Source organism: Pezoporus occidentalis, unplaced genomic scaffold, assembly GCF_034315485.1.
Source record: "Pezoporus occidentalis ecotype Australia unplaced genomic scaffold, CSIRO_AGI_Poc_V1 ctg126, whole genome shotgun sequence".
Lineage (NCBI taxonomy): Eukaryota > Metazoa > Chordata > Aves > Psittaciformes > Psittacidae > Pezoporus > Pezoporus occidentalis.
The window spans coordinates 739,147-748,095 of NW_026913060.1; the positions used below are offsets into that span (position 1 = coordinate 739,147).

General features: G+C 44.6%; 1 long non-coding RNA gene across 2 annotated transcripts; it reads right to left on the reverse strand.

The window, feature by feature from the left end:
* Positions 1 to 459: 459 nt before the first annotated feature.
* On the reverse strand, positions 460 to 6,178 carry LOC134158111 (uncharacterized). Of its 2 annotated transcripts, none has more exons than XR_009962595.1 (2): positions 5,274 to 6,178; positions 460 to 1,342 (listed from the first exon to the last, which is right to left on the reverse strand). It is a non-coding gene; the product is annotated as an uncharacterized LOC134158111 (long non-coding RNA). The 2 variants fall into 2 exon arrangements; XR_009962594.1 differs by lacking the exon at positions 5,274 to 6,178 and adding an exon at positions 2,694 to 2,745.
* Positions 6,179 to 8,949: the final 2,771 nt, after the last annotated feature.

Sequence of the window (8,949 nt, forward strand, 5' to 3'; positions counted from 1 at the left end):
TAGTCTGCAGAAATCTTCATCAAGGACATGACCTCATTGTTTCAGCGGCTGTAAAAATGCAGCTAAAGAATGGTCTCCGACCCCACAGAGCTCATAATCATGTGTAAAATGCTGGATGGGGAACACAGTTTGATTGAAAGGCAGTGTAAAGGAATAATAAGATAATACTGTAATATATTCTTGGCCTGTCTCCTTTTCCTCAGTGTGTTACTCTCTTGACCCTGATGATGTGATGTCTCATTTACAATTCTGTAAATGCAGGCCATATATACTTTGCAACTAAGAGATCAGGCACTATACTTTGCAGTCTGCCTAGCACAACTTGGCTAAGCTTGGCTCATAACCAAATTCGCTTCCCTCCTCCATGCTGCGGTAGCCACCTCCACAATCCTTACTGGGAACAGCCCTGGGACATGCTATTCCCCAGACCAAGCCTAGGAAACACAGCCAAGAGCCAGCCAACTAAAACAAAATGTTTATTATGCCCAGTGTATAAAGCTAAGAAGTTGAGACTAAGACTTGACTAAGGCCATGGGTAAAGTCAATGTCAGAGACTAGGCTTTCTTTCCCAAGGGTCAGACAAGGATAGAAAGAGAATCATTTTTTCAGGTTAGGATTAGCCCTTACTGCATATCTGTGGCTTTTTTTAACACGTCATTCAGAATTAGTTGTCACCTAAGGCTCAACTTCATAAGAGTGTGCAGGCACATATATCCTAATCTCCTGTGCTGTGTGCACTTGTGGGTCCTGTCGAGGTGTGGTGTGTATTGGCTGCACATGTAAAGAACCACTGCCACATAGAGTGAAGCCTTTTCAGCAAACATAAATGTTTTTTCTCAATCAGTACATGGTTGGTGCTGCATATAGTGCCCTGGCAAAAATGACCTGCAGCAATCTATTGCACTGTTTAGCAGAGGGTGCTTGAGGACCATCAAGTTAGCTCCAGCTGAGATCTAGATGTTCAGACACAGCTTCTGATCCTGCACTCACTACCAAACTGGAGAGCAGTTGTTATCAAATCTTCACCAGTGGTGCCTTCAGCCATTTTTAAGTTATGGCTTGAAGTTAATACACTGGAGGTGTTTATCTCCAGCATCATGTCTTGTAGCATAAGGAACTTGTATCTGGGAGTCCTGGATATGTTAGGCTTCCTGTGAATCACTACTTCTTCCAATTAGGAGGCAGCATTTGTCACACTTCCATTAAGCAATTGTAATTAGCAACTTTAAACTACAAGATCACATTGCCTAGACGTGAGACTTTACTGTGTATGGCTGCAATGGCAGCAATGTTACACTGTCTTCTTGCACTTCTGTCCTTCCTCTCTGCTGCTGTGGAGCATCTGCAGTGAGAGAGCAGGGTTTTTGGGGGTTATATAAAGTGAGTGGGGAAAAGTGAGACGAGAACTGCAGATTTGACCTTGAACACTAGGAGAAAGCATAACACACAGTCTGTATAAAGTTTCCTCTATAATAATAATAACAACAATACTAATAAAAAAATAATAAACCTTTTTGTTTCTCTACCAGAGAAGACTATAAAAATCTGCTCCTGCATAGCTGCAGTGGATTTCACAGCCAAAGCAAGGTCATTCAGAAACTGTTGCCAGGCCAAGTTTTCACTTTGAACATTTTCACAGTTAAAGGAGGATCCAAAACATGTAAGAAAACACAGCCTCAGACTTTCCGCTTTAAACTCCTTCTTGCTTGAACTATAAGGTGAAGGGAGGAGGAGGGGGGTGGCTGGAGTGGATGGGCTTGGGTGATTTGTTTATCCAGAAATTCTTTGCATCTCCTCTTTTGAGTGATGTTCCCATTGCTTTTTTTTCTTTTTTACTCCATTTTCCAGCTGTGTAGCACAAAGCACAGGCAGGTCAACAGCCTTGTTGAACATCACAGAGTGAGTCAGTGGCTCTGGAGAGATCAGAGCCAGGACCCCACTGTGTGCCAGCTCTTTGTGCTTCCCTCTGGTTTCAAAATTCATTTCAACCCCAGGTGCTAAAACAAGGTGAAACAGGACAAATTCCAGACTGTGAATTTGGCAGAGGCTTACTAAGGACACAGTGACAATGCCATCAAAATGCTGTGACACCAGACACCACAAAGTGAACAGTGCTCAGTCATATTTATGCTTATAAGTATGGGCATTTCTGTGTCTCCATGACTTTGCAATAGCTTTTCAACCCACTGGTCCATTCCAACCCAATCTGACAGCACTGTTGGCTCCTCCAAAATGTAACATTTGTACAGTTTTCATGAAAACTGACAACAGATAAAAGAGAGAGCTGGAAATTAAGTACGCGCTATAGGAAAAGGTGACTAAGATGCAATCTTAGCCACCAGCAAATCCACCAAGAAAGGGGGAGACTGGACTTGCACAGGGAAGTTAAAGGTAACAGAGGCTCAAGCACCAGCATGTGACTGTGCTATGTAACTGGTAGAACACTCCTTGTCACAGCTGTCATAGCATCTTCTAAGCCTTAGGATAGGTATCACAGAGACAAGAGACATGCCCAGGCTTAAGATGGGTGACATCCTCCTCCTAAGTGGAAGGCAGAGAATGAAATCCCATAGATGTGATCTGTGCCATGCCACAGGATTTGGATCCTCCAGGCTGACATTGGGTGTTCCTTCTTTTTCTTGATTGAATAATTAACCTATTAAAAGTGATCTCTGCCTTTTCCCCCAAATTACTATTTCGTTGTGCTCATGTTAATCAAAGTTCTAGCCATAAGGTTTAATTCCTGAAATGGCTAAAAAAAAAAAAAAAAAAAAGAAAAACTCTTTAGCGAGCTGTTTTGGGGTATTTAGAAAAAAAAAACACCAACTCACTATTTTACCAGCAGTGGATCTTGATGTTATTGTAGGGTCACTCAAAAGTAATGGCTGGCAAGGGTGAAAGTAATTTGCAAGCCCTGAGCTACACTGATGAATTGTGGCCAAGTTGCATAGTGATAGTGGGTCTTTTATTGGGAGGTCACCAAAGGGTATGGGGCTGAACAGAATGGATCATTACCAGAGGGCTGCTGGTTAGCAGAAACTATAGAGCTGTTTATGAACAAGGGGTCAGCTGGTCTGAACAGGATATTCATGAAGACTGTGCTACAAAATGCTTCATTGTTGTGGTCATGCGTTCTGGGCTGCTAATATTCGTGGGTGCACTTGTGTGGGCATGTTCAGTTTATTTAGAAAATAAGGGCATTGAAGCACTTGTTTTCTGAGGGAGAGAAAAAAAAAAGCACTGAGTAAGAAATACACCAACTGTGCAAATACTGAAAAGAAAGAAAAGAGAATGTCTCACTTTCCTTTTTACAAGTTTTTAAATGACAAAGCAAAAGATGTAAAACACTGGGCAGAGCTGTGCTTGCCATTGCCTGGGGTCCCCAACACAGCAGAAGGCTGCTAAACCAATAATCTTCCTATCCTGACCTTGTAGCCTCCTAACAAATCCTTTCTACTTTAGCAGGATTTGTTTCAGAGAACTAGGCTGTGTAATCTGGTACTCTGGTAATGTCCTCATTTAACAGATTCAAGGCCAAATCCTGCTCATACCTCCACTGGCACAGTCCCATCACTTTTGGTGCAACTGCTGGAGCTGAGAGCAGACCGTGACGTTTTTCCCATTAATCTCATTCTCCCTTCCTATTGTGTTTCATTTTACGGTGCCCTGGAAACTGGAAAACCTGTATGTCTTCAGCCATTTGATGTACAGGAAATGTAGTCACTTAACTAATCTTTTCCCTGGGCAGTGGTGGGGATTTTTTGTTTGTTTTTTTTCTCTTTCTTTTTTTCATATCTGGCCTCACAATGCTTATGGAAACTGGTTATGGTAGAGGGGAAAAAGAATAGGGATGGTAACTTAGCAGCCACACACATCATGCTCAATTAAAACAGTTAAAGCTCCAGGAACAGAAGTCCCGAGTCCAAACTTTGTCTAAGGCTACTCTCCATCTACCCTTTCAGCTAAAAGAGCAGCCTTTCTGGCTCATTCACCAGCTGGAACGGATGCAGGCATGACTGAGCCTAAGACATCCCGTGCAGGCTGCAGCTGTACCAGGGTGACTGCAACCATCTGCCCCTGCCTGGTCCTGGAAGCTGAGTGGCTGTCAGCCAAAGGGCTCCGGAGCCTTCTGGAAAAGCAGCAGAGTCCAAGGCACAAAAGCCAGGCTGTTTTGGTGGAAGGACCAAAGGCGAGCCAGGCCCTGTGAGCACTGGAGCAGTCACCACTCAGGCAAGTGACACCAGAAAGGACAGGATTTCTCAACATTCACCAAAACTGGTAAGACATCTGGGAATATCTCAGATGCCCCACACCTATCTTTAACCATGAAAAAGCTTAACAACTACCTTCAACCAGACAACCAACTTTTTATGTGTAAAGAGTGGCAGTACGGAGTCTGCAAGTGTAGCTAGTTAGGCTGTACAGACTACTACACTGATTTGGAAGACTCAACTCAAAGTTGAACATGAGATGGTGATAGGACGAGATGAAGATCTTACAGGACTCGCACTGTGACCTCTCCAACATCTTGCACCACTGCACTTGAAATACGCTCAAATTTAGGAAGGTTTCAGTGGACATAAAGTACAAGGTCTGAAAACTTTGCCTTCTTTTTGAAAAGATGATATTTTGAGATGACAACAAGGTCTTCAAGGAAGAGATGGGAAATCGGGCAACATGCAATTCACAGGCTCGGAGACCTCAGAAAAGCATCAAGGATCTGGCAACAACTAGTGGTTTCAGGCAGAGCTAGACTGCAGAGAATAGCTACAGAAGCCAGTCACCTGGGAAAGCTGCTACACTGAAGTTTATATTGGATCAGGCTGTCCTGAGGGATTTCTGCAGGAAGATTGAAGAGGCTGCTGAAAACTCCGGAAAAAGAGTGCAAATGGGCCATAAAAATGAAGGCAAGTGGGAGACATGATTTTTTTTTTTTTTGGCCTAAATTTGTGCACAAGCTTTTGTTCACAGATGAAGTTCTTATCCTGAGGAAGAATCTATCACTCTGGTATATGAATGTCAGCAGAGCTGGCGTCAGTGCCAGGATGCTTGTTTACTGTGCTGCTTCCTAATGTGACATTTCAACACCAAGAAAGGGCTTCTTATGCTTTCTTATGCTGCTCAAGAGAATCCCTGCTCCTCTTTCTAACTCTCTTGTAAATTGCCTGCTCTTTATGGCACTATGTCTATTAAGTCTACCCTGTCAAGTTGGTACACATTTCTCTGAAGCACTTAACCCTCTGTTGCCCACCGGTTTAATCCCACGCTCCCACCTGAAATGTAAAAATTAACTGCCCTAGAGGAAGCCCAACGTTTTAATGCATCATTTACCTCAGACTTGCTCCAACACAGAGGGCTGGTGACCAAAGGTCCATGGATCGCAGCAGAACGTGAGACCCACATCTATGGAGAAGCTCTCCTAGAATTTCCTTCTGTAGGAGGGCTCGGCTTCCTTGTCCTGTTCCCTCCTCTTGCCAAGCAGCACACCACCAGTTGGCTGGTGGTTTCCCGAGACCATTGTGAGAAGTGCCTTCAAAGTCATGACGTCATGCGTGCCAGAGCATGCCTCCGGTCTGAGTTAGTTCCTGTCAGCCTTATGCGCAAGGGGAATACTGAATTAATTCCTGATGCCATTACATGCATCTCAACACGAAGATGACACCCACTGGCATGAGCATGTTGAGTCACTACATTTCCTTTCCCTAGGCTGCAAAAGCACAAGCATCGTAACTGTTTCCCAGCACAGACCCATAAGGCTGCTGGCTCCTGCCGAGAGACTGTGCTCCAATCTCCCAACAACTTTTGCTAGGAGTTAACACCACTGCAAGGCACAAGTTGGTCTGCCTTTCTGTCTCACCTTTTTTTTTTCCTGTGAAAGGAAAATAGGAGGAGTACAGAGAAAGCTATGCACCTGCCCCAGGTTGTGAAACTTGGTTTATATAAGGCTGTTGAGATTCCCCCCTCCAAAATAAAAAAAAAAAAAGGGAGGGAAGGAAGAAAAAAAAGAAATTATGGTTTGGACCAAGTTCAGGCCTTTGATGTGTGTTCTGAGTCTGGGAGCCCAAGAGACAGTTGCATGTTTAATGCCTCACTGTTTCTGTACTGGGCACAGACTGTTTTCCCTCACCATCTCCTGGATTACACCTGGTCTTATTTCAACTACCTTTTTTATGCCTATGCTTTAATACCACTTTTTTATTATTCCTTTTATTACTGAGTGAAACAATTATAGGTTTTATGGGCCATTCTCAACCCTACAGACCAGTGTGTCCCAGGGCTGTTCATCTGATGGTGGCAAGAACTTTTGCCGGGTCATCTGTGAGAGGTGCTCCAATCTGCTGGGAGGGCCGGCAGGGCAGAAGTGGAAGTCAGGATGCTTCCTAAATAAAATAAATTGAAAGGGAAAAGATGTATTTTTCACAGGGTGAAAATGCCTCCCCTCACCAAATGGGGTGAGGTAGCTAGGGTAGAAGACTGGTAGCAGGGCCTTGCAGCTCTTGCTTTATGTACTTCTGCTACTACTGCACAAGCAGAACAACAAGGGAGACCACCTCTGCAAGCCATTTGTCAAGAATGCCAGAGAGATCCATCCCTGGCTTATAAACAACACCCATGGCTCTCTTCTGTGATGACTATACCTGTCTATGTTAAGGAACCCGGCAACTGGAAAGCAGAGGGAGATGATAGAAAAGGGGAAGGCCCTCAGTCCTGGATGGACAGATAGGTAGTTACTGCCTCTAGGATCCAGGGGACAGGTAAATTGTAAGGGAAGCTGTAATATGCCATAAAACGAGTATCTCTTGTTGAGACTGTGATTTGTCACAGCCAGGATAGTTATGAATTTTAGTTCAAGAGTCAGAATTATTTTAGCTTACCCTTGGGGATCAGGATTCACAGGCTGGAGATGAATAAGAATGTTGTGTAAGGTTTGTATAAGAATGTTTCCCCACAAGTGGGTGTTTCTGCTCTTCATTGAGTGGTCTGTGTGATACACAGTTTAGAGAGGGCATCTGGCATAAAGCATAAAACGTATCACATTACAGGTGAGAATATGTGGGATCCAAAGTTTTTGATGGGTCTGAAGTGAGACAGCTTTGAAAATGCAGATAACTGGGTCAATGACAAAACGTGTTATTTTACTGCCTTTTGAGGTTTTGTTTCTGATGAGTATTTGGGTCCCCATACGTCTGGCTTAGGATAGGAAAGGGAGTTTCAAGAAGGAAATATCAAGCGCAGATGACAAGAGGAGATAATAACCTGGTCTGTGGTGCAAGGGAGAGACTTGTTGGGGATCTCAGCACTGTGGAAGACTGGGGAGAACGGTGGCCTCAGAAAGAGGTATCAGAAGAACAGGCTGGTTGGAGGACAGCCAGGTGCCTTTAGACATCTTTGCTCTCTTCCCTAATTCCTACACCCCTCTGGGAATGGTCTGACTCACAGGGGCTGCTCCAAATCGCCATGCTTATCCACTAGACCCATCTACACAAGCACATGTTCCTGGGATATCTGAATGAGACACAGCTCAGCCTGTAGCCAGGAGATGACATCCCTTAATTCTTCCTTGCCTTGAGTAACAGCTTTAGACAGCCAACCCCAGTCCTGCACCCCACCTCTGCCATGCTTCGAACTGGCAGGGGATTGGTTTAATGAAGCATGGCATTGAAATTCAGCCTCAGAGGAGGTGGAAAATTGGAAAGATAAAGCTAGGACCCATTTGTGGGAGCAAGCTCTGCCAACAAGGGGGGTGAAGCCAACCGCCCTCCCTGCATATGCATATTGTCCCCTTCATCCCACTGGGGACAGAGGTAGCCTAATAGCAGCTGTGAGTCAGAACAAGTCACAAAGGACACGTTCTAGAGGAAAAGCAAAGGTAAAAATGTACACATAGGCTCTCCTGCAAGATCTGATCCTCCTGCTTGTCAGCAGTGTAACCATCTGGAAAAGTGTAATTATTGTAAATGTAAATTAATAGTGATTTGGGAAGATTATAACTTTCTCTCTCTTCTTCTTCCCCCCTCCCCTCCAAACTTTCTGATTGTGCTTTTTTTGGCAACCCAAAAACAGTAATTTGATGCAAACTCTGGCCACAAATCCAATGGAGCTTGATACGCTTTAAATGAGGGGAGGGGGGATAGGCAGGGGTGATTGCTTTAATAACTGTTCTTGGAGAAAGGCCATTGATGTGTTTTCATTACTCGGAAGAAGAAGAAAGCCAGAAAGAAAACAAGTGGCAGGACAGCCGTTAGACAATAACTATGAATAATTATAGAGTAGGGGTAAGGGGAAGTCCAGGGAATTACTTCAGGGATATAATCATGAGCCCACATCCAGGCCAGTTACTGGTGGCTAAGAGGAGGATGTATTCAAGCAATGTTTGAGGGCCCCTCTGGTTTGGGTCTGTCTCCACCCAGACTTGCATGAGCCTGCGTCCCCATCACAGAACCCATGGTCCCCAGTGTCTCAGCATGACCCCAAAATGTTACACGCATTCTTGACCTTACAGCACTCTGCAGACCTTCAGGGATGAGGCTCTATGCATGTTTCTGGGATGGGATGGAGACAGGATATTTTCCTTCCACAATGGGGAAGCTGAGGGTCTAAGCTGCAGCCTGGATTAGACTGGTGAGAATCTTAATGGTCCTTTGAATGATGACTGCTCTACTACTCATTGTGGGTATTTAATGAAGGAGGCTGTACACAGGTATCCCACCAGCAGAAAACTGCAAGAACTGGAGGTGTGATAGCCAAAGGAAGGAGAAAAGAGAGTTTTCCCTAGTCAAAAGGGCTATAAATGGGAACAGCCAGTTCTTCCCTTCCCCAGACTCCACAGTAGTTTGGACGTCTCTGAGAACTTCTGCAGTACCTTAGCAGAAGGGACAGCCTGGTTTCTGAGCGCTCTTCAGAGTCAGGCTGCAGAGGTCACATCTTCTCATCTCTAGAAAGCCTCCA